General features: G+C 40.5%; 1 pseudogene; it reads left to right on the forward strand.

The window, feature by feature from the left end:
• Positions 1-242: 242 nt before the first annotated feature.
• The window catches only part of LOC139755685 (cryptochrome DASH-like), a 27,444-nt pseudogene continuing 2,010 nt past the window's right edge, over positions 243-25,676 (forward strand).

A 25,676-nucleotide genomic window follows, 5' to 3' on the forward strand; every position in this document is an offset into this window, starting at 1 on the left:
AGCTTTAGTTGCGTCATTGGCACTATACAAGGCTCCACAAAATCTTTTAGGGATGATGACCAAACGTTAGTGAGATAGGAAAGAATATCACCAATGGATCTTGCCTTACGGAAGCCATCCATACTAGTGATCACAGAGAAGACTTTTGAGTTACTCGAACATGATAGTTACCAACACGGGAGCCCCACAAGGGTGAGTCATATCACCGATTTTGTTTACATATAATATATACTAGCGACTGCATGGAAGAGGACATAAGTACCAGGATCTTTAGATATGCTGATGACACAGCTCAAGTGAGTCTTTGTCTCAACATTGATTTGGGGTAGAGAGAGGAGGTTAAACATTTTCATGGATAGTGTAAGAACGACTATTTAGAACTTAATATGAGGAAAACAAAAGAAATGGTTATAGATTTTAATAGGCAACCATTATAACATCTGCCTCTGTATATCAATAATGAAATGGTTGAAAAGGTTAGAAATTATAAGTATCTTGGAACAATCTTTGAAGACAGATTTAGCTTTGAGAGAAACGCTAACGCAGTTTACAAAAAGAACAAGACTGGCTTATACCTTTCAGACAAATGTGTAAATAAAAAGGATCATTGTAAAATATTGGATCCTTTTTACAAATAAGTTATACAATTCATTATACCGTTTGCTCTAACTTGTTGTTTTGGGAACGGTGCTAGTGAGTTTAAAAGGAAATTAATGAAGATGATTAACCAATGTAAGAAAATAGGAAAGGTAATATAAGATCTCTTTTGGAGTTATATGAACGGGCGGCTATTCAAAGATGTAATGTAATTATGAAAGATAGTAAAAATCCCTCGTTAGGTAAAAGACTAAGATCTATTCAGTGTCTCACTGGCAGACATAATAGATCTTTTGTACCTTCAAGTGTGATATTGTTAAAAGCTTCAAAAGTACAAGACAGACATTAAATGTTTGTAAAAAGTTTGGACATCATGGCATGAATCAAGTTAGGATCAAAGTGTTTTTGATATGTTTTTAGTTATATATTCGTATTGTATTATAGATTTTCTCTTGGACGATGTCTCGTTTCTACTTTCTACATCATGGAAAATGTTCAGGAAGTTTCATTATATATAAATGATAAAGCATTGATTATCATTATCATTATCAATATTATTATTATTATCATTGTCATTATTATCATTATTATTATTATTATTATTATTATTATTATTATTATTATTATTATTATTATTATTATTATCATTAGTATCATTATTATCATTATCATTATTACTATCATTATTATCATCATTTACAACCAATGTCATAGATATTGCTGAGTTCATCATCAGTGAATTCTGGACTATGAATAACAGTATCCCAAACATTTCTCTAGCTCAACTTATAATCTTGCTTCAGACCTTTTACCACGTGAGACTAGTTGGTATTACCCTTGTATGAGAATGAGTTATTGTTCCTTTTCTGTTAAGGACTTTTAAAATAAGTGTAATCTTCACTGATAACAAAACTTTCAGGGAAAGTCTTATCAGAAAGTCAAATGGTAAGGTTCTTAGTGTCATCGTCAGACATCATGAATATTGTGTTAGGTAGGGTCAAGAATCCAAAGCAATATTTATTCATGTTCAAGAAATTTTGGTCATCAAATTGACCATACAGTAACTCAGTAATGTATCTTCTCTTATCATATATGGTAGATATATTGATATGAATCAAAATGTTGGATCATATGAATCAGATAACGTTTAAGTGAAAAAACTTGTAAAGATGATTCCAAAAACATAGGTTAACCTGAGTTTGTAACTTGAGGGAGTTGAAGTCGTCGAGGGCGACCTGTACCTTAATCACCTTCACCTGTATCCTAATTCATTTGTCTGCTCTACCCAATAGCCGTTGGTATATTATACTCTGGTTCTCTCTATCTGTACTCAGTCTTGACAACTATGCGAAAGCGCTGGACACTATTTTCTGTTTCCTTGTGGTTTTACCTGCATCTTACATGCACTCACTACTTGTAGACTTATTGCATATATACAATTAAATGATTAGATAAATATATATATATATATATATATATATATATATATATATATATATATATATATATATATATATATATATATATATTTTTTTTTTTTTTTGCTTTGTCGCTGTCTCCCGCGTTTCCGAGGTAGCGCAAGGAAACAGACGAATGGCCCAACCCACCCCCATACACATGTATATACATACGTCCACACACGCAAATATACATACCTACACAGCTTTCCATGGTTTACCTCAGACGCTTCACATGCCTTGATTCAATCCACTGACAGCACGTCAACCCCGGTATACCACATCGCTCCAATTCACTCTATTCCTTGCCCTCCTTTCACCCTCCTACATGTTCAGGCCCCGATCACACAAAATCTTTTTCACTCCATCTTTCCACCTCCAATTTGGTCTCCCTCTTCTCCTCGTTCCCTCCACCTCCGACACGTATATCCTCTTGGTCAATCTTTCCTCACTCATTCTCTCCATGTGACCAAACCATTTCAAAACACCCTCTTCTGCTCTCTCAACCACGCTCTTTTTATTTCCACACATCTCTCTTACCCTTACGTTACTTACTCGATCAAACCACCTCACACCACACATTGTCCTCAAACATCTCATTTCCAGCACATCCATCCTCCTGCGCACAACTCTATCCATAGTCCACGCCTCGCAACCATACAACATTGTTGGAACCACTATTCCTTCAAACATACCCATTTTTGCTTTCCGAGATAATGTTCTCGACTTCCACACATTCTTCAAGGCTCCCAGAATTTTCGCCCCCTCCCCCACCCTATGATCCACTTCCGCTTCCATGGTTCCATCCGCTGCCAGCTCCACTCCCAGATATCTAAAACACTTCACTTCCTCCAGTTTTTCTCCATTCAAACTCACCTCCCAATTGACTTGACCCTCAACCCTACTGTACCTAATAACCTTGCTCTTATTCACATTTACTCATAACTTTCTTCTTTCACACACTTTACCAAACTCAGTCACCAGCTTCTGCAGTTTCTCACATGAATCAGCCACCAGCGCTGTATCATCAGCGAACAACAACTGACTCACTTCCCAAGCTCTCTCATCCCCAACAGACTTCATGCTTGCCCCTCTTTCCAAAACTCTTGCATTCACCTCCCTAACAACCCCATCCATAAACAAATTAAACAACCATGGAGACATCACACACCCCTGCCGCAAACCTACATTCACTGAGAACCAATCACTTTCCTCTCTTCCTACACGTACACATGCCTTACATCCTCGATAAAAACTTTTCACGGCTTCTAACAACTTTCCTCCCACACCATATATTCTTAATACCTTCCACAGAGCATCTCTATCAACTCTATCATATGCCTTCTCCAGATCCATAAATGCTACATACAAATCCATTTGCTTTTCTAAGTATTTCTCACATACATTCTTCAAAGCAAACACCTGATCCACACATCCTCTACCACTTCTGAAACCACACTGCTCTTCCCCAATCTGATGCTCTGTACATGCCTTCACCCTTTCAATCAATACCCTCCCATATAATTTGCCAGGAATACTCAACATACTTATACCTCTGTAATTTGAGCACTCACTCTTATATATATATATATATATATATATATATATATATATATATATATATATATATATATATATATATATATATATATTTTATTTATTTTTATTATACTTTGTCGCTGTCTCCCGCGTTTGCGAGGTAGCGCAAGGAAACAGACGAAAGAAATGGCCCAACCCCCCCCATACACATGTATATACATACGTCCACACACGCAAATATACATACCTACACAGCTTTCCATGGTTTACCCCAGACGCTTCACATGCCTTGATTCAATCCACTGACAGCACGTCAACCCCGGTATACCACATCGCTCCAATTCACTCTATTCCTTGCCCTCCTTTCACCCTCCTGCATGTTCAGGCCCCGATCACACAAAATCTTTTTCACTCCATCTTTCCACCTCCAATTGGGTCTCCCTCTTCTCCTCGTTCCCTCCACCTCCGACACATATATCCTCTTGGTCAATCTTTCCTCACTCATTCCCTCCATGTGCCCAAACCACTTCAAAACACCCTCTTGTGCTCTCTCAACCACGCTCTTTTTATTTCCACACATCTCTCTTACCCTTACGTTACTCACTCGATCAAACCACCTCACACCACACATTGTCCTCAAACATCTCATTTCCAGCACATCCATCCTCCTGCGCACAACTCTATCCATAGCCCACGCCTCGCAACCATACAACATTGTTGGAAACCACTATTCCTTCAAACATACCCATTTTTGCTTTCCGAGATAATGTTCTCGACTTCCACACATTCTTCAAGGCCCCCAGAATTTTCGCCCCCTCCCCCACCCTATGATCCACTTCCGCTTCCATGGTTCCACCCGCTGCCAGATCCACTCCCAGATATCTAAAACACTTCACTTCCTCCAGTTTTTTTCCATTCAAACTCACCTCCCAATTGACTTGACCCTCAACCCTACTGTACCTATATATATATATATATATATATATATATATATATATATATATATATATATATATATATATATATATATATATATGAATCAAGGCATGTGAAGCGTCTGGGGTAAACCATGGAAAGCTGTGTAGGTATGTATATTTGCGTGTGTGGACGTGTGTATGTACATGTGTATGGGGGGGGTTGGGCCATTTCTTTCGTCTGTTTCCTTGCGCTACCTCGCAAACGCGGGAGACAGCGACAAAGTATAAAAAAAAAAAAAAAAAAATATATATATATATATATATATATATATATATATATATATATAATCACACTTGTCCGTGATGGTATGAAAGTGAAATCGCACTTCTGTAGTTCATACAATTTTATATAACATATAATCTTTCTATACATGTGGCACATGTTTCGTGGAGACCTACATAGATATATTCATAGCCATGGGTACATTCTTGACACAGTAAACCTCACATTAGAAGCTCTCACCCTCCTCGCTGTTTAAACATATATCTTTCTCTCTTTCCTTATCCAGTAGCACCTCTTTCAACCTCATCATACCCATCATATTCTTTCTCAAGATCTAATTAATGTCTCATGAATTCCTGTCTTTCTCGAAATATTTCTCACACATATTCTTCAAATCAAACACATGGTCTACACATCCTCTACCATCCCTATTGACCACATTGCACCACCTAAATCTGTTCATGCCATCACCCTCCCGATCACTGATGTCCCATACAACTTACCAGGTTTACCAAGCAGACTTATACTTACGGTATTCGACCATTCACTTCTGTCGCCCTTGGCTTTATACAATGGAATTCTACGTGCAACGCGCCAGTCTTCGGGTAACTCATCTTGCGTCAAACATAAATTGAAAATCATGACTAACCAATCAACAACTTTGTCGCCAATTTTTTCCTAAGAAATCTAACGATAATCCCAAACACTTCGGTCACTTTGCCTCACCTCATCTTATGCAAAGCTTTCACTTTCTCTTTTTTCACCGAGCCCTACGCCAAGACTTGGCATAATACTTGTTCTCAAACACCCTACATCTGTCATACGACCATTTACCACATTCGACAGTTCTTCAAAATACTCAGTCCATCTCCTCGTAATCTCTTCTTTGTCGGTTACCACTACTCTATCTGATGCACTCACTGATGCTCTCATTTGTTCTCACTGATAACTTCTAGTATGTTTATGTGCGTAACGGAAAGAAAACATCATTAACTTCTTTTCTATTTCTATTTCGCGAACCAAAGTATCGTAACGAAAGAGGTTAAGATAAATAAATTCCATCTCATAGTTCTATTCCACTATATATATCATTTGGAGCAAGAGATTCACACAACTATAAAGTTTCGGATAAACCTTGATAATCATACTGCTTGAGGATATACTGCAACTGAAAACGCATGTTTGACGAGGCTGTATCATTGTCAGTTGACGATGATACAGCCTTACTTCAGAGAGGAGTCCATCCTGACCCTATTACTGAGTGTAGCGCAGTCCTAAAGCTGTAGGAGCCCATGGAAAAAGGGTCCTGGTGTGATTTCATATATGTGTCAGAGGTGGAGGGAACAAGGAAAAATGGGAGACCAAATTGGAGGTGGAAGGATGGAGTAAAAAAGATTTTGAGTGATCGAGGCCATAACATGCAGGAGGGTGAGAGTCGTGAAAGGAATAGAGTGAATCGGAACGATATGGCATACTAGGGTCGTCGTGCTGTCAATGGACTGAACCAGTGCATGTGAAACGTCTGGGGTAAGGAAAGGTATGCGGTGCCTGGATGTGGATAAGGAGCTGTGGTTTCGGTGCTTTACAAATGACTGCTAGAGACTGAGTGTGACCGAAAGTGGCCTTTTTTTGTCTGTTTTCCTGGCGCTGCCTCGATGACTGTTTCCTGTGGGGCGGGATGGCGCCGAGAATGGATGAAGGTAAGTAAGTATGAACATGGACACGTGTGCATATGTATATGTCTGTCTATGTGTACATATATGTATATGTACGTCTAAGTATGTATGTGTGTATATGAGTGGATAGGTCTTTCTTCGCCTGTATCCCGGTGCTACTTTGCTGATATAGGAAGTGGAGATCGATTACAATAAAAAAGGGATGATATATACATATATATATATATATATATAAATATATATATATATATATATATATATATATATATATATATATATATATATATATATATATATATATATATATATATATATATATATATATATATATATATATGCAGGAGGGTGAAAGGAGGGCAAGGAATAGAGTGAATTTGGTGCGATGTGGTATACCGGGGTTGACGTGCTGTCAGTGGATTGAATCGGGGCATGTGAAGCGTCTGTGGTAAACCATGGAAAGCTGTGTAGGTATGTATATTTTGCGTGTGTGGACGTATGTATATACATGTGTATGGGGGTGGGTTGGGCCATTTCTTTCGTCTGTTTCCTTGCGCTACCTCGCAAAAGCGGGAGACAGCGACAAAGCAAAAAAAAAAAAAAAAACAAGAATATATATATATATATATATATATATATATATATATATATATATATATATATATATATATACATATGTGTGTGTGTGTGTGTGTGTGTGTGTGTGTGTGAGAAATACTTAGAAAAACAAATGGGTTTGTATGTAGCATTTATGGATCTGGAGAAGGCATATGATAGAGTTGATAGAGATGCTCTGTGGAAGGTATTAAGAATATATGGTGTGGGAGGCAAGTTGTTAGAAGCAGTGAAAAGTTTTTATCGAGGATGTAAGGCATGTGTACGTGTAGGAGGAGAGGAAAGCGATTGGTTCTCAGTGAATGTATGTTTGCGGCAGGGGTGTGTGATGTCTCCATGGTTGTTTGATTTGTTCATGGATGGGGTTGTTAGGGAGGTGAATGCAAGAGTTTTGGAAAGAGGAGCAAGTATGCAGTCTGTTGTGGATGAGAGAGCTTGGGAAGTGAGTCAGTTGTTGTTCGCTGATGATACAGCGCTGGTGGCTGATTCATGTGAGAAACTGCAGAAGCTGGTGACTGAGTTTGGTAGAGTGTGTGAAAGAAGAAAGTTAAGAGTAAATGTGAAAAAGAGCAAGGTTATTAGGTACAGCAGGGTTGAGGGTCAAGTCAATTTGGAGGTAAGTTTGAATGGAGAAAAACTGGAGTAAGTGAAGTGTTTTAGATATCTGGGAGTGGATCTGGCAGCGGATGGAACTATGGAAGCGGAAGTGGATCACAGTGTGGGGAGGGGGCGAAAATTCTGGGAGCCTTGAAGAATGTTTGGAAGTCGAGAACATTATCTCGGAAAGCAAAAATTGGTATGTTTGAAGGAATAGTGGTTCCAACACTGTTGCATGGTTGCGAGGCGTGAGCTATGGATAGAGTTGTGCGCAGGAGGGTGGATGTGCTGGAAATGAGATGTTTGAGGATAATGTGTGGTGTGAGGTGGTTTGATCGAGTAAGTAATGTAAGGGTATGAGAGATGTGTGGAAATAAAAAGAGTGTGGTTGAGAGAGCAGAAGAGGGTGTTTTGAAATGGTTTGGTCACATGGAGAGAATGAGTGAGGAAAGATTGACCAAGAGGATATATGTGTCAGAGGTGGAGGGAACGAGGAGAAGTGGGAGAACAAATTAGAGGTGGAAAGATGGAATGAAAAAGATTTTGTGTGATCGGGGCCTGAACATGCAGAAGGGTGAAAGGCGTGCAAGGAATAGAGTGAATTGGAACGATGTGGTATACCGGGGTTGACGTGCTGTCAATGGATTGAACCAGGGCATGTGAAGCGTCTGGGGTAAACCATGGAAAGTTGTGTGGGGCCTGGATGTGGAAAGGGAGCTGTGGTTTCCGTGCATTATTACATGACAGCTAGAGACTGAGTGTGAACGAATGGGGCCTTTGTTGTCATTTCCTGGCGCTACCTCGCACACATGAGGGGGGAGGGAGTTATTATTCCATGTGTGGCGGGGTGGCGATGGGATTTAATAAAGGAAGACAGTATGAATTATGTACATGTGTATATATGTATATGTCTCTGTGTGTATATATATGTGCACATTGAGATGTATAGGTATGTATATTTGCGTGTGTGGACGTGTATGTATATACATGTATATGTGGGTGGGTTGGGCCTTTCTTTCGTATGTTTCCTTCGCGCTACCTCGCTAACGCGGGAGACAGCGATTAAGCAAAATAAAATAATATATATATATATATGCAAGGAGAAAATTTTGGATGCCTCCACGCAATTCCCTTGCACTTTGGCATCCCCAAAGTGGCATTAAGGTCGGGGTGCGCTACGCCGGCATGTGCGAATCATAAGTTGGATATGATGACCTACCGACCACCGTCGAGGACCACGTCACCCTCAGTCGTCTACTGACATCGCAAGAGGGAGGGAGGAAGCCGTCATGACAGCACTCAAGTGTCTTGCCTCAAGGAGGGTTGTACCTCCTTCACTTAGCGATTCCAGTTTGCATCAGCCTTCACTCCTGCCTGCAGGTAGCATGCTTTCCGACATGTTTCATGAGCTCCTCTTCGCCAACGGAACTACCTTGGCCCAACAGTGATGCTACTACGTTTGTGAATCAAGAACCATTGCAACACAAACCTCGCCAGGTGGTAGAGTGTCCCGCAGTGTATCGAGACAGGCTTCCCCAGAACTTTTTTAAAGGGGAAGTAAATGTTTATAGTTGTGTTACTGGAGTGATAGTTTTCATACATGGTGCTTTGACAAGAAAATAGTGAAATTGGAAAAAATGTAGCTTAGACATTGAAGCTTATTGATACAGTGGTCAAATTGATGAGAACTACTATTGACGTTTGTGTAAATAAATTATACATTTCCTTTTTCCATAGCCAGAGATTGAACCATTATGTGACATTCATTTTTTCATTTCATTTCAAGCTAGAAGTTTCAGTTTTCTAAATTGTTTCTTACATTTTTCATATGTATATATATGTATGTGTGTGTGTGTGTATATGTGCGTATGTATGTGTGTATGTATGTGTATATATATATATATATGTATTATCCCTGGGGATAGGGGTTAAAGAATACTTCCCACGCATTCCTCGCGTGTCGTAGAAAGCGACTAGAGGGGACGGGAGCGGGGGGGCCAGAAATCCTCCCCTCCTTGTATTTCTTAACTTTCTAAAATGGGAAACAGAAGAAGGAGTCACGCGGGAGTGCTCATCCTCCTCGAAGGCTCAGATTGGGGTGCCTAAATGTGTGTGGATGTAACCAAGATGTGAAAAAAGGAGAGATAGGTAGTATGTTTGAGGAAAGGCAACTGGATGTTTTGGCTCTGAGTGAAACGAAGCTCAAGGGTAAAGGGGAAGAGTGGTTTGGGAATGTCTTGGGAGTAAAGTCAGGGGTTAGTGAGAAGACAAGAGCAAGGGAAGGAATAGCAATACTCCTGAAACAGGAGTTGTGGGAGTATGTGATAGATTGTAAGAAAGTAAATTCTCGATTAATATGGGTAAAACTGAAAGTTGATGGAGAGAGATGGGTGATTATTGGTGCATATGCACCTGGGCATGAGAAGAAAGATCATGAGAGGCAAGTGTTTTGGGAGCAGCTGAATGAGTGTGTTAGTGGTTTTGATGCACGAGACCGGGTTATAGTGATGGGTGATTTGAATGCAAAGGTGAGTAATGTGGCAGTTGAGGGAATAATTGGTATACATGGGGTGTTCAGTGTTGTAAATGGAAATGGTGAAGAGCTTGTAGATTTATGTGCTGAAAAAGGACTGTTGATTGGGAATACCTGGTTTAAAAAGCGAGATATACATAAGTATACTTATGTAAGTAGGAGAGACGGCCAGAGAGCGTTATTGGATTACGTGTTAATTGACAGGCGCGCGAAAGAGAGACTTTTGGATGTTAATGTGCTGAGAGGTGCAACTGGAGGGATGTCTGATCATTATCTTGTGGAGGCTAAGGTGAAGATTTGTATGGGTTTTCAGAAAAGAAGAGTGAATGTTGGGGTGAAGAGGGTGGTGAGAGTAAGTGAGCTTGGGAAGGAGACTTGTGTGAGGAAGTACCAGGAGAGACTGAGTACAGAATGGAAAAAGGTGAGAACAATGGAAGTAAGGGGAGTGGGGGAGGAATGGGATGTATTTAGGGAATCAGTGATGGATTGCGCAAAAGATGCTTGTGGCATGAGAAGAGTGGGAGGTGGGTTGATTAAAAAGGGTAGTGAGTGGTGGGATGAAAAAGTAAGAGTATTAGTAAAATAGAAGAGAGAGGCATTTGGACGATTTTTGCAGGGAAAAAATGAAACTGAGTGGGAGATGTATAAAAGAAAGAGACAGGAGGTCAAGAGAAAGGTGCAAGAGGTGAAAAAAGGGCAAATGAGAGTTGGGGTGAGAGAGTATCATTAAATTTTAGGGAGAATAAAAAGATGTTCTGGAAGGAGGTAAATAAAGTGCGTAAGACAAGGGAGCAAATGGGAACTTCAGTGAAGGGCGCAAATGGGGAGGTGATAACAAGTAGTGGTGATGTGAGAAGGAGATGGAGTGAGTATTTTGAAGGTTTGTTGAATGTGTTTGATGATAGAGTGGCAGATATAGGGTGTTTTGGTCGAGGTGGTGTGCAAAGTGAGAGGGTTAGGGAAAATGATTTGGTAAACAGAGAAGAGGTAGTAAAAGCTTTGCGGAAGATGAAAGCCGGCAAGGCAGCAGGTTTGGATGGTATTGCAGTGGAATTTATTAAAAAAGGGGGTGACTGTATTATTGACTGGTTGGTAAGGTTATTTAATGTATGTATGACTCATGGTGAGGTGCCTGAGGATTGGCGGAATGCGTGCATATTGCCATTGTACAAAGGCAAAGGGGATAAGAGTGAGTGCTCAAATTACAGAGGTATAAGTTTGTTGAGTATTCCTGGTAAATTATATGGGAGGATATTGATTGAGAGGGTGAAGGCATGTACAGAGCATCAGATTGGGGAAGAGCAGTGTGGTTTCAGAAGTGGTAGAGGATGTGTGGATCAGGTGTTTGCTTTGAAGAATGTATGTGAGAAATACTTAGAAAAGCAAATGGATTTGTATGTAGCATTTATGGATCTGGAGAAGGCATATGATAGAGTTGATAGAGATGCTCTGTGGAAGGTATTAAGAATATATGGTGTGGGAGGCAAGTTGTTAGAAGCAGTGAAAAGTTTTTATCGAGGATGTAAGGCATGTGTACGTGTAGGAAGAGAGGAAAGTGATTGGTTCTCAGTGAATGTAGGTTTGCGGCAGGGGTGTGTGATGTCTCCATGGTTGTTTAATTTGTTTATGGATGGGGTTGTTAGGGAGGTGAATGCAAGAGTTTTGGAAAGAGGGGCAAGTATGAAGTCTGTTGGGGATGAGAGAGCTTGGGAAGTGAGTCAGTTGTTGTTCGCTGATGATACAGCGCTGGTGGCTGATTCATGTGAGAAACTGCAGAAGCTGGTGACTGAGTTTGGTAAAGTGTGTGAAAGAAGAAAGTTAAGAGTAAATGTGAATAAGAGCAAGGTTATTAGGTACAGTAGGGTTGAGGGTCAAGTCAATTGGGAGGTGAGTTTGAATGGAGAAAAACTGGAGGAAGTGAAGTGTTTTAGATATCTGGGAGTGGATCTGGCAGCGGATGGAACCATGGAAGCGGAAGTGGATCATAGGGTGGGGGAGGAGGCGAAAATTCTGGGAGCCTTGAAGAATGTGTGGAAGTCGAGAACATTATCTCGGAAAGCAAAAATGGGTATGTTTGAAGGAATAGTGGTTCCAACAATGTTGTATGGTTGCGAGGCGTGGGATATGGATAGAGTTGTGCGCAGGAGGATGGATGTGCTGGAAATGAGATGTTTGAGGACAATGTGTGGTGTGAGATGGTTTGATCGAGTAAGTAACGTAAGGGTAAGAGAGATGTGTGGAAATAAAAAGAGCGTGGTTGAGAGAGCAGAAGAGGGTGTTTTGAAATGGTTCGGGCACATGGAGAGAATGAGTGAGGAAAGATTGACCAAGAGAATATATGTGTCGGAGGTGGAGGGAACGAGGAGAAGAGGGAGACCAAATTGGAGGTGGAAAGATGGAGTGAAAAAGATTTTGTGTGATCGGGGCCTGAACATGCAGGAGGGTGAAAGGAGGGCAAGGAATAGAGTGAATTGGAGAGATGTGGTATACCGGGGTTGACGTGCTGTCAGTGGATTGAATCAAGGCATGTGAAGCGTCTGGGGTAAACCATGGAAAGCTGTGTAGGTATGTATATTTGCGTGTGTGGACGTATGTATATACATGTGTATGGGGGTGGGTTGGGCCATTTCTTTCGTCTGTTTCCTTGCGCTACCTCGCAAACGCGGAAGACAGCGACAAAGCAAAAAAAAAAAAAAATATATATATATATATATATATATATATATATATATATATATATATATATATATATATAAATATATATATACATATATTTTTTTTTTTTTTTCTTTTTTTTTTATACTTTGTCGCTGTCTCCCGCGTTTGCGAGGTAGCGCAAGGAAACAGACGAAAGAAATGGCCCAACCCCCCCCATACACATGTACATACACACGTCCACACACGCAAATATACATACCTACACAGCTTTCCATGGTTTACCCCGGACGCTTCACATGCCTTGATTCAATCCACTGACAGCACGTCAACCCCTGTATACCACATCGCTCCAATTCACTCTATTCCTTGCCCTCCTTTCACCCTCCTGCATGTTCAGGCCCCGATCACACAAAATCCTTTTCACTCCATCTTTCCACCTCCAATTTGGTCTCCCTCTTCTCCTCGTTCCCTCCACCTCCGACACATATATCCTCTTGGTCAATCTTTCCTCACTCATTCTCTCCATGTGCCCAAACCATTTCAAAACACCCTCTTCTGCTCTCTCAACCACGCTCTTTTTATTTCCACACATCTCTCTTACCCTTACGTTACTTACTCGATCAAACCACCTCACACCACACATTGTCCTCAAACATCTCATTTCCAGCACATCCATCCTCCTGCGCACAACTCTATCCATATCCCACGCCTCGCAACCATACAACATTGTTGGAACTACTATTCCTTCAAACATACCCATTTTTGCTTTCCGGGATAATGTTCTCGACTTCCACACATTTTTCAAGGCTCCCAAAATTTTCGCCCCCTCCCCCACCCTATGATCCACTTCAGCTTCCATGGTTCCATCCGCTGCCAGATCCACTCCCAGATATCTAAAACACTTCACTTCCTCCAGTTTTTCTCCATTCAAACTCACCTCCCAATTGACTTGACCCTCAACCCTACTGTACCTAATAACCTTGCTCTTATTCACATTTACTCTTAACTTTCTTCTTCCACACACTTTACCAAACTCCGTCACCAGCTTCTGCAGTTTCTCACATGAATACGCCACCAGCGCTGTATCATCAGCAAACAAGAACTGACTCACTTCCCAAGCTGTCTCATCCCCAACAGACTTCATACTTGCCCCTCTTTCCAAGACTCTTGCATTTACCTCCCTAACAACCCCATCCATAAACAAATTAAACAACCATGGAGACATCACACACCCCTGCCGCAAACCTACATTCACTGAGAACCAATCACTTTCCTCTCTTCCTACACGTACACATGCCTTGCATTCTCGATAAAAACTTTTCACTGCTTCTAACAACTTGCCTCCCACACCATATATTCTTAATACCTTCCACAGAGCATCTCTATCAACTCTATCATATGCCTTCTCCAGATCCATAAATGCTACATACAAAGCCATTTGCTTTTCTAAGTATTTCTCACATACATTCTTCAAAGCAAACACCTGATCCACACATCCTCTACCACTTCTGAAACCACACTGCTCTTCCCCAATCTGATGCTCTGTACATGCCTTCACCCTCTCAATCAATACTCTCCCATATAATTTACCAGGAATACTCAACAAACTTATACCTCTGTAATTTGAGCACTCACTCTTATCCCCTTTGCCTTTGTACAATGGCAGTATGCACGCATTCCGCCAATCCTCAGGCACCTCACCATGAGTCATACATACATTAAATAACCTTACCAACCAGTCAACAATACAGTCACCCTCTTTTTTAATAAATTCCACTGCAATACCATCCAAACCTGCTGCCTTGCCGGCTTTCATCTTCCGCAAAGCTTTTACTACCTCTTCTCTGTTTACCAAATCATTTTCCCTAACCCTCTCACTTTGCACACCACCTCGACCAAAACACCCTATATCTGCCACTCTGTCATCAGACACATTCAACAAACCTTCAAAATACTCATTCCATCTCCTTCTCACATCACCACTACTTGTTATCACCTCCCCATTTGCGCCCTTCACTGAAGTTCCCATTTGCTCCCTTGTCTTACGCACCCTATTTACCTCCTTCCAGAACATCTTTTTATTCTCCCTAAAATTTAATGATACTCTCTCACCCCAACTCTCATTTGCCCTTTTTTTCACTTCTTGCACCTTTCTCTTGACCTCCTGTCTCTTTCTTTTATACTTCTCCAACTCAATTGCATTTTTTCCCTGCAAAAATCGTCCAAATGCCTCTCTCTTCTCTTTCACTAATACTCTTACTTCTTCATCCCACCACTCACTACCCTTTCTAATCAACCCACCTCCCACTCTTCTCATGCCACAAGCATCTTTTGCGCAATCCATCACTGATTCCCTAAATACATCCCATTCCTCCCCCACTCCCCTTACTTCCATTGTTCTCACCTTTTTCCATTCTGTACACAGTCTCTCCTGATACTTCTTCACACAGGTCTCCTTCCCAAGCTCACTCACTCTCACCACCTTCTTCACCCCAACATTCACTCTTCTTTTCTGAAAACCCATACTAATCTTCACCTTAGCCTCCACAAGATAATGATCAGACATCCCTCCAGTTGCACCTCTCAGCACATTGACATCCAAAAGTCTCTCTTTCGCACGCCTGTCAATTAACACGTAATCCAATAACGCTCTCTGGCCATCTCTCCTACTTACATAAGTATACTTATGTATATCTCGCTTTTTAAACCAGGTATTCCCAATCATCAGTCCTTTTTCAGCACATAAATCTACAAGCTCTTCACCATTTCCATTTACAACACTGAACACCCCATGCATACCAATTATTCCCTCAACTGCCACATTACTCACCTTTGCATTCAAATCACCCATCACTATAACCCGGTCTCGTGCATCAAAACCGCTAACACACTCATTTAGCTGCTCCCAAAACACTTGCCTCTCATGATCTTTCTTCTCATGCCCAGGTGCATATGCACCAATAATCACCCACCTCTCTCCATCAACTTTCAATATATATATATATATATATATATATTTTTTTTTTTTGTTTATTTTCCAAAAGAAGGAATAGAGAAGGTGGCCAAGTGAGGATATTCCCTCAAAGGCCCAGTCCTCTGTTCTTAACGCTACCTCGCTAATGTGGGAAATGGCGAATAGTTTGAAAGAAAAGAAAAAGAATATATATATATATATATATATATATATATATATATATATATATATATATATATATATATATATATATATATATATATATATATATACATATATATGTGTGTGTGTGTGTGTGTGTGTGTGTGTGTTGGAAAGGATCACAATTTTGCACGTGGTCAAGATATTCCTATGAGTCCACGGGGAAAATTAAACACGATAAGTTCCCAAGTGCACTTTCGTGTAATAATCACATCATCAGGGGGAAACACAAAAGAGAAATATAAGTCAGTTGATATACATCGAAGAGACGAAGCTAAGACGCCATTTGGTAAACATATGATTGTTCAAAACAATAGTCTAACGGTCCGCATTCCCGCCTCTTGCACAGGGGTCCCGGATTCGATCCTGGCTGTTGGAGGTTTGTATGTTCTATGATTTTTTTTTTTTTTCATACTATTCGCCATTTCCCGCGATAGCGAGGTAGCGTCAAAAACAATGGACTGGGCCTTTGAGGGAATATCCTCACCTGGACCTCTTCTCTGTTCCTTCTTTTGGAAAAAAAAAAAAAAAAAAAAAAACGAGAAGGGAGGATTTCCAGCCCCCCCCGCTCCCTTCCCTTTTAGTCGCCTTCTACGACACGCAGGGAATACGTGGGAAGTATTCTTTCTCCCCTATCCCCAGGGAATAAATGTTCTATGATATATATATATATATATATATATATATATATATATATATATATATATATATATATATATATATATGTATATATATATATATATATATATATATATATATATATATATATATGTTTGTGTATGTATATGTGTATATGTTGATATGTATATGTATGTACATGTGCGTGTATGGGAGTGTATAGGGAGGTGAATGCAAGAGTTTTGGAAAGAGGGGCAAGTATGCAGTCTGTTGTGGATGAGAGTGCTTGGGAAGTGAGTCAGTTGTTGTTCGCTGATGATACAGCGCTGGTGGCTGATTCGGGTGAGAAACTGCAGAAGCTGGTGACTGTGTTTGGTAAAATGTGTGAAAGAAGAAGGCTAAGAGTAAATGTGAATAAGAGCAAGGTTGTTGGGTACTGTAGGGTCGAGGGACAAGTCAATTGGGAGGTAAGTTTGAATGGAGAAAAACTGGATGAAGTGAAGTGTTTTAGATATCTGGGAGTGGATCTAGCAGCGGATGGAACCATGGAAGCGGAAGTGAATCATAGGGTGGGGGAGGGGGCGGAAGTACTGGGAGCATTGAAGAATGTTTGGAAGTCGAGAACATTATCTCGGAAAGCAAAAATGGGTATGTTTGAAGGAATACTGGTTCCAACAATGTTATATGGTTGCGAGGCGTGGGCTATAGATAGAGTTGTGCGGAGGAGGGTGGATGTGCTGGAAATGAGATGTCTGGGGACAATATGTGGTGTGAGGTGGTTTGATTAAGTAATGAAAGGCTAAGAGGGATGTGTGCTAATAGAAAGAATGTAGTTGAGAGAGCAGAAGGTGTTTAGAAGAGGTTTGGTTACATGGAGTTCTAGAATGAGTGAGGAAAAATTGACAAAGATGATATATGTCTCAGAGATGGAGGGAACGAGGAGAAGAGGGAGACCAAATTGGAGGTGGAAAGATGGAGTGAAAAAGATTTTGTGTGATCGGGGCCTGAACATGCAGGAGGGTGAAAGGAGGGCAAGGAATAGAGTGAATTGGATCGATGTGGTATACCGGGGTTGACGTGCTGTCAGTGGATTGAATCAAGGCATGTGAAGCTTCTGGGGTAAACCATGGAAAGCTGTGTAGGTATGTATATTTGCGTGTGTGGACGTATGTATATACATGTGTATGGGCGTGGGTTGGGCCATTTCTTTCGTCTGTTTCCTTGCGCTACCTCGCAAACGCGGGAGACAGCGACAAAAAAAAAATATATATATATATATATATAAAGCAAATGGATTTGTATGTAGCATTTATGGATCTGGAGAAGGCATATGATAGAGTTGATAGAGATGCTCTGTGGAAGGTATTAAGAATATATGGTGTGGGAGGAAAGTTGTTAGAAGCAGTGAAAAGTTTTTATCGAGGATGTAAGGCATGTGTACGTGTAGGAAGAGAGGAAAGTGATTGGTTCTCAGTGAATGTAGGTTTGCGGCAGGGGTGTGTGATGTCTCCATGGTTGTTTAATTTGTTTATGGATGGGGTTGTTAGGGAGGTAAATGCAAGAGTTTTGGAAAGAGGGGCAAGTATGAAGTCTGTTGGGGATGAGAGACCTTGGGAAGTGAGCCAGTTGTTGTTCGCTGATGATACAGCGCTGGTGGCTGATTCATGTGAGAAACTGCAGAAGCTGGTGACTGAGTTTGGTAAAGTGTGTGGAAGAAGAAAGTTAAGAGTAAATGTGAATAAGAGCAAGGTTATTAGGTACAGTAGGGTTGAGGGTCAAGTCAAGTGGGAGGTGAGTTTGAATGGAGAAAAACTGTAGGAAGTGAAGTGTTTTAGATATCTGGGAGTGGATCTGGCAGCGGATGGAACCATGAAAGCGGAAGTGGATCATAGGGTGGGGGAGGGGGCGAAAATCCTGGGGGCCTTGAAGAATGTGTGGAAGTCGAGAACATTATCTCGGAAAGCAAAAATGGGTATGTTTGAAGGAATAGTGGTTCCAACAATGTTGTATGGTTGCGAGGCGTGGGCTATGGATAGAGTTGTGCGCAGGAGGATGGATGTGCTGGAAATGAGATGTTTGAGGACAATGTGTGGTGTGAGGTGGTTTGATCGAGTGAGTAACGTAAGGGTAAGAGAGATGTGTGGAAATAAAAAGCGCGTGGTTGAGAGAGCAGAAGAGGGTGTTTTGAAGTGGTTTGGGCACATGGACAGGATGAGTGAGGAAAGATTGACCAAGAGAATATATGTGTCGGAGGTGGAGGGAACAAGGAGAAGAGGGAGACCAAATTGGAGGTGGAAAGATGGAGTGAAAAAGATTTTGTGTGATCGGGGCCTGAACATGTAGGAGGGTGAAAGGAGGGCAAGGAATAGAGTGAATTGGAGCGATGTGGTATACCGGGGTTGACGTGCTGTCAGTGGATTGAATCAAGGCATGTGAAGCGTCTGGGGTAAACCATGGAAAGCTGTGTAGGTATGTATATTTGCGTGTGTGGACGTATGTATATACATATGTATGGGGGGGGGGTTGGGCCATTTCTTTCGTCTGTTTCCTTGCGCTACCTCGCAAACGCGGGAGACAGCGACAAAGTATAATAATAAAAAAAAAAAGTATAATAAATAGATAAATAATAAATGATATATATTAAATTTTTTTTTGTCTTTTTTTATATTTTTCTTACTATACTTTGTCGCTGTCTCCCGCGTTAGCTAGGTAGAGCAAGAAAACAGACGAAAGAGTTACCCAGTCCACCCAAATACTCATGTATATACATACACGTCCACACACGCACATATACATACCTATACATTTCAATGTATACATATATATACATAAACAGAGATATACATATACACACATGTATATAATTCATACTTGCTGCTTATATTCATTCCCGTCGCCACCCCGCCACACATAAAATGATAACCCACTCCCCCGCACGTGCGCAAGGTAGCGCTAGGAAAAGACAACAAAGGCCACATTAATTCACACTCAGTCTCTAGCTGTCATGTATAATGCACCGAAACCACTGCTCCCTTTCCACATCCAGGCTCCACCAAACATTCCATGGTTTACCCCAGACGCTTCATATGCCCTGGTTCAATCCATTGACAGCACGTCGACCCCGGTATACAACATTGTTTCAATTCACTCTATTCCTTGCACGCCTTTCAACCTCCTGCATGTCCAGGCCCCGACCACTCAAAATCTTTTTCACTCCATCCATCCACCTCTAACTTGGTCTCCCGCTTCTCCTCGTTCCCTCAACCTCTGAAACACATATCCTCTTTGTCAATCTTTCCTCACTCATTCTCTCCATGTGACCAAACCATTTCAATACACCCTCTTCTGCTCTCTCAACAACACTCTTTTTCTTACCACACATCACTTATACCCTTTCATTACTTACTCGATCAAACCATTTCACATCACATATTGTCCTCAAACTTCTCATTTCCAACACTTCCACCCTCCTGCGCACAACACTATCTATAGCACACGCCTCTTATCCATACAACATTGATGGAACCACTATTCCTTCAAAGCTACCCAGTTTTGCTTTCCGAGATAATGTTCTCGCCTTCCACACATTCTTCAAAGCTCCCGGAACATTCGCCCCCTCCCCCACCCTGTGACTCACTTCCGCATCCATGGTTCCATCCGCTGCCAAATCCACTCCCAAATACCTAAAACACTTCACTTCCTCCAGTTTTCTCCATTCAAACTTACCTCCCAATTGACTTGTCCCTCAACCCTACTGTATCTAATAACTTTGCTCTTATTCACATTTACTCTCAGCTTTTTTCTTTCACACACTTTGCCAAACTCAGTCACCAGCTTCTGCAGTTTCTCACCCGAATCAGCCAATAGCGCTGTATCATCACTGAACAACAGCTGACTCACTTCCCAAGCCCTCTCATCCACAACAGACTGTATACTTGCGACTCTCTCCAAAACTCTGGCATTCACCTCCCTAAAAAGCCTATCCATAAACACATTAAACAACCATGGAGACATCACGCACCCCTGCCGCAAACCTACATTCACTGAGAACCAAACACTTTCCTCTCTTCCTACACGTACACATGCCTTACATCCTCGATATAAACTTATCACTGCTTCAAACAACTTGCCTCCCACACCATATATTCTTAATACCTTCCAAAGAGCATCTCTAACAACTCTGTCATACGTCTTCTCCAGATCCGTAAATGGTACATACAAATTCATCTCTTTTTCTAAATATTTCTCACATACATTCTTCAGAGCAAACACCTGATCCAAACATCCTTTACCATTTCTGAAACCACACTGCTCTTCCCCAATCGGATGCTCTGTATATGCCTTTACTGTCTCAATCAATACCCTATCATATAATTTCCCAAGAATACTCAACAAACTTATACATCTGTAATCTGAACATTCACCTTTATCCCCTTTGCCTTTAAACAATGGCACTATGCATGCATTCCGTCAATCCTCAGGCACTTCACAATGAACCATACATACACTGAATAATCTCACTAACCAGTCAATAACACAGTCACCCTTTTTTTCAAAAATTCCACTGAAATACCGCCCAAACCTGCCTCCTTGCCGGCTTTCATTTTCTGCAAAACTTTCACTACCTCTTCTCTGTTAACCAAACCATTCTTCCTGACCCTCTCACTTAGCATATATATATATATATATATATATATATATATATATATATATATATATATATATATATATATATATATATATATAAATATATATATATATATATAAATATATATATATATATATATATATATATATTTATATATATATATATATATATATATATATATATATATATATATATATATATATATATATATATATATATACATATATATATATTCCTATGAGTCCACGTGGAAAATGAAACACGATAAGTTCCCAAGTGCACTTTCTTTTGATAATCACATCATCAGGGAAGACACAAAAGAGAAATATAAGTCAGTTGATATACATCGAAGAGACGAAGCTAAGACGCCATTTGGTAAACATGCGATTGTCCAAGACACACAACATGTCAACATATCAACAATAAAGTTATCTAATTTGTACCTACCATCGCTAATATTAGGATTATAATTCTTTTTGTATTTGATAATAGAAGATTCAATGATATCATTAAATACACAAAGAATTATAATCATAATATTAGTACTGGTCAAAAAAAATAGATAACTATATTGTTGATAAAATTTGTAAAATTTTCCATGGTTTACCCCAGACGCTTCATATGCCCTGGTTCGATCCACTGACAGCAGGTCGACCCTGGTATACCACATCGCTCCAATTCACTCTATTCCTTGCGCGTCTTTCACCCTCCTGCATATTCAGGCCCCGATCACTCAAAATCTTTTTCATTCCATCTTTCCACCTGCAATTTGATCTTCCACTTCTCGTTCCCTCCACCTCTGACACATATATCCTCTTTGTCAATCTTTCCTCACTCATTCTCTCCATGTGACCAAACCATTTCAAAACACCCTCTTCTGCTCTCTCAACAACACTCTTTCTATTACCACACAACTCTCTTACCCTTTCATTACTTACTCGATCAAACCACCTCACACACATATTGTCCTCAAACATCTCACTTCCAGCACATCCACCCTTCTCCGGACAACTCTATTTATAGCCCACGCCTCGCAATCATATAACATTGCGGGAACCACCATTCCTTCAAACATACCCATTTTTGCTTTCCAACATAACGTTCTCGACTTCCACACATTTTTCAACGCTTACAGAACTTTCGCCCCCTCCCCCACCCAATGATTCACTTCCGCTTCCATGGTTCCATCCGCTGCCAAATCCACTCCCAAATATCTAAAACACTTCACTTCCTCCAGTTTTTCTCCATTCAAACTTACCTCCCAATTGACTTGTCCCTCAACCCTACTGTACCTAATAACTCCTATTCACATTTACTCTCAATTTTCATCTTTCACACACTTTAGCAAACTCAGTCACCAGCTTCTGCAGTTTCTCACATGAATCAGCCACCAGCGCTGTATCATCAGCGAACCACTGACTCACTTCCCAAGCTCTCTCGTCAACAACAGACTGCATACTTACCCCTCTTTCCAAAACTCTTGCATTCACTTCCCTCACAACCCCATCCATAAACAAATTAAACAACCATGAAGACATAACGCACCCCTGTCACAAGCAACATTCACTGAGAACCAATCACTTTCCTCTCTTCCTACACGTACACATGCCTTACATCCTCGATAAAAACTTTTCACTGCTTCAAACAACTTGCCTCCCACACCACATATTCTTAATACCTTCCAAAGAGCATCTCTAACAACTCTATCATATGTCTTCTCCAGATCCGTAAATGGTACATACAAATCCATCTCTTTTTCCAAATATTTCTCACATACATTCTTCAGAGCAAACACCTGATCCACACATCCTTTACCATTTCTGAAACCACACTGCTCTTCCCCAATCGGATGCTCTGTACATGCCTTTACCGTCTCAATCAATACCCTATCATATAATTTCCCAAGAATACTCAACAAACTTATATCTCTGTAATTTGAACATTCACCTTTATCCCCCTTGCCTTTAAACAATGGCACTATGCATGCATTCCGTCAATCCTCAGGCACTTCACAATGAACCATACATACACTGAATAATCTCACTAACCAGTCAATAACACAGTCACCCCCTTTGTCAAAAATTCCACTGAAATACCGCCCAAACCTGCCTCCTTGCCGGCTTTCATTTTCTGCAAAACTTTCACTACCTTTTCTCTGTTAACCAAACCATTCTCCCTGACCCTCTCACTTAGCATATATATATATATATATATATATATATATATATATATATATATATATATATATATATATATATATATATATATATATATATATATATTCCTATGAGTCCACGTGGAAAATGAAACACGATAAGTTCCCAAGTGCACTTTCTTTTGATAATCACATCATCAGGGAAGACACAAAAGAGAAATATAAGTCAGTTGATATACATCGAAGAGACGAAGCTAAGACGCCATCTGGTAAACATGCGATTGTCCAAGACACACAACATGTCAACATATCAACATTAAAGTTATCTAATTTGTACCTACCATCGCTAATATTAGGATTATAATTCTTTTTGTATTTGATAATAGAAGATTCGATGATATTAAATACACAAAGAATTATAATCATAATATTAGTACTGGTCAAAAAAAATAGATAACTATATTGTTGATAAAATTTGTAAAATTTTCCGTGGTTTACCCCAGACGCTTCATATGCCCTAGTTCGATCCACTGACAGCAGGTCGACCCTGGTATACCACATCGCTCCAATTCACTCTATTCCTTGCGCATCTTTCACACTCCTGCATATTCAGGCCCCGATCACTCAAAATCTTTTTCATTCCATCTTTCCACCTGCAATTTGATCTTCCACTTCTCCTCGTTCCCTCCACCTCTGACACATATATCCTCTTTGTCAGTCTTTCCTCACTCATTCTCTCCATGTGACCAAACCATTTCAAAACACCCTCTTCTGCTCTCTCAACCACACTCTTTCTATTACCACACAACTCTCTTACCCTTTCATTACTTACTCGATCAAACCACCTCACACCACATATTGTCCTCAAACATATCACTTCCAGCACATCCACCCTTCTCCGGACAACTCTATCTATAGCCCACGCCTCGCAATCATATAACATTGCGGGAACCTCCATTCCTTCAAACATACCCATTTTTGCTTTCCAACATAACGTTCTCGACTTCCACACATTTTTCAACGCTAACAGAACTTTCGCCCCCTCCCCCACCCAATGATTCACTTCCGCTTCCATGGTTCCATCCGCTGCCAAATCCACTCCCAAATATCTAAAACACTTCACTTCCTCCAGTTTTTCTCCATTCAAACTTACCTCCCAATTGACTTGTCCCTCAACCCTACTGTACCTAATAACTCCTATTCACATTTACTCTCAATTTTCATCTTTCACACACTTTACCAAACTCAGTCACCAGCTTCTGCAGTTTCTCACATGAATCAGCCACCAGCGCTGTATCATCAGCGAACCACTGACTCACTTCTCAAGCTCTCTCGTCAACAACAGACTGCATACTTACCCCTCTTTCCAAAACTCTTGCTTTCACTTCCCTCACAACCCCATCCATTAACAAATTAAACAACCATGAAGACATAACGCACCTCTGTCACAAGCAACACTCACTGAGAACCAATCACTTTCCTCTCTTCCTACACGTACACATGCCTTACATCCTTGACAAAAACTTTTCACTGCTTCTAACAACTTGCCTCTCACACCATATATTCTTAATACCTTCCACAGAGCATCTGTATCAACTCTCTCATATGCTTTCTCCAGATCCATAAATGCTACATACAAATCCATTTGCTTTTCTAAATATTTTTCACATACATTTTTCAAAGCAAATACCTGATCCACACATCCTCCACCACTTCTGAAACCACACTGCCCTTCCCTAATCTGATGCTCTGTACATGCATTAACTCTGTCAATCAATACCCTCGCATATAATTTTCCAGGAATACTAAGCAAACTTATGCCTCTGTAATTTGAGCACTCACCCTTATCTCCTTTGCCTTTGTATAATGGCACTATGCAAGCATTCCTCCGGTCCTCAGGCCCTTTACCATTAGTCATGCATACATTAGATAACCTTACCAACCACTCAACAATACAGTCACCCCTTTTTAGAATAATTTCCACTGCAATACCATCCAAACCCGCCGCCTTGCCGGCTTTCATCTTCCTCAAAGCTTTTACTACCTCTTCTCTGTTTACCAAATCATTCTCCCTAGCCCTCTCACTTTGCACACCACCTCGACCAAAACACCCTATATCTGTCATTCTATCATCAAACACATTCAACAAACCTTCAAAATACTCACTCCATCTCCTTCTCACATCACAACTACTTACTATCATCTCCCCAT

Source organism: Panulirus ornatus, chromosome 19 (assembly GCF_036320965.1).
Source record: "Panulirus ornatus isolate Po-2019 chromosome 19, ASM3632096v1, whole genome shotgun sequence".
Taxonomy (NCBI): Eukaryota; Metazoa; Arthropoda; class Malacostraca; order Decapoda; family Palinuridae; genus Panulirus; species Panulirus ornatus.